This window comes from Pteropus medius, unplaced genomic scaffold (assembly GCF_902729225.1).
Source record: "Pteropus medius unplaced genomic scaffold, Ma_sr-lr_union100, whole genome shotgun sequence".
Taxonomy (NCBI): domain Eukaryota; kingdom Metazoa; phylum Chordata; class Mammalia; order Chiroptera; family Pteropodidae; genus Pteropus; species Pteropus medius.
The window spans coordinates 1,927,316-1,928,985 of NW_024347788.1; the positions used below are offsets into that span (position 1 = coordinate 1,927,316).

General features: G+C 37.3%; 1 pseudogene; it reads right to left on the reverse strand.

Annotated features, from left to right (window-relative positions):
• Positions 1 to 874: 874 nt before the first annotated feature.
• On the reverse strand, positions 875 to 992 carry LOC120614516 (uncharacterized; annotated as a pseudogene).
• Positions 993 to 1,670: the final 678 nt, after the last annotated feature.

Here is a 1,670-nt window from a genome sequence, read left to right on the forward strand (position 1 = left end):
TCTGTGAGACTCCAGGGAACCAGAAAAAGCTAGTATATAATATGCATATAATATATAATAATATAATGACAATAGCTTATAATATCTATATTTTGAGTACTTACTATATAGTGCTGTAAAATTTTATACGGATTAGTTAATCTTCACAGCAACTCTTTAAGGCCAGTGTTGTTAAGTATTTACATTTAAAGTATAAAGAAACTAAGACTTTGAGAGGATTAGCCGCTTACTCAAAGTGACACTCCTGCTAAGTGGTGCTGTTGGGTTATAAATTGAGGTGGGGTGGGGGGACGGGGTGGCTCTAGATCTCACAGTCAGTCATTTTCTTGGTTTGCTAAAGCAAAGCCATTGGAACTTCTCCAAAAGTAATAGAAAGAAGTCTTCTGAGGAGGAACTACCGAAATACTCACACAATCAATCATCCAGTGAAGAAACAGCCATCCAGTGATGAGGAAAGCGAGGTCTATAAACACAAGTAATCAGCCTTAGGTTCTAACTGGAACCCTGGTGTAAAATTTCACTCTAAAGAAACCTATTGAGTTCAAAGCATCAGTCCTTTCTGTGGAACTCATTTCCAGCTCCTGGGAACAGTTAATGAGAGAACCTTGGCAAATGTAGCAAAAAACCAAAGGCTGAGAAAACACCATTGGCTGTTCCAGGCCACTGAATTGAGAATGAACATGTACAAACTATACGATTGGGATCTTTTATTCACTTTTTAGATTTAAAAATGTTACGATGCTTTGATACTTGTCCCTTTTGATCTGGATTCTTCTTCTTCTTCTTTTTTTTTTAGGCGAGGCAACCCTTGGTTGACTTCACAGATTGCAAGGACCTTGTCTCAGTTTACAATCCCTTATTTTTTTATTTTTTATGCCTACAGCACCTGGTCTTCCTTGGTGGTCTCCCATCCAAATACTAACCAAGCCCGACCCTGCTTACTTCCAAGATCAGATGGGATCGGGCTTGTTCAGGCTAGCATGGTTGTAGACAATCTAGATTCTAATACAGTAGAAATTCTTAATATAATGAAGACTCTTATTTGCAACATAGAAGAATGCTTCTTATCTCTAAAAAATCTAGAAAAAAAGGAAAGATGAGTATTGATTATCAAGTCAGTCTAAGTTTAATTCTGAATGGAAGGGACTGAAGCTATAGAATAATTTATACTGTACTTTTAAACATCTTCGAGATATTGACAAACTGTCCTTGGAACACAGGAGCAATATGATGTGAATGTGTTTGTGGTTGAGACTAGGTCACTTCCTATGTTAACTAGGGAACTCTTGTCTCAACTTTAGTGTATATTAAATACTGTATTGAAAAATAGTTGTTCTGAGCCGATGACCATTTTCAGTGTGTGCCTAGGATAAAGAGTAGAGCTACGAATCTGATTAATGTAGATCTGAATTTAAGAGGTTTAGGAGTTTATTAATCCAAACCTAGAGAACCACGCAACAAGCGGAACAGATAAAAATTACCAGGGAGTCATGAGAATGGGGAGGACGATACTAGTGTGACATTAAAAAGCTAACATACATACCGCTGTTCACAAGACTTTTTAGATCGTAAAGATATCAAGCCATTATATAATCATTCAGGCCCTGGACTGAACTGGTAAGAAAGTCATTTAGCTCTGGTCATAGCTAGGATCTAAATGGACCAGGAAG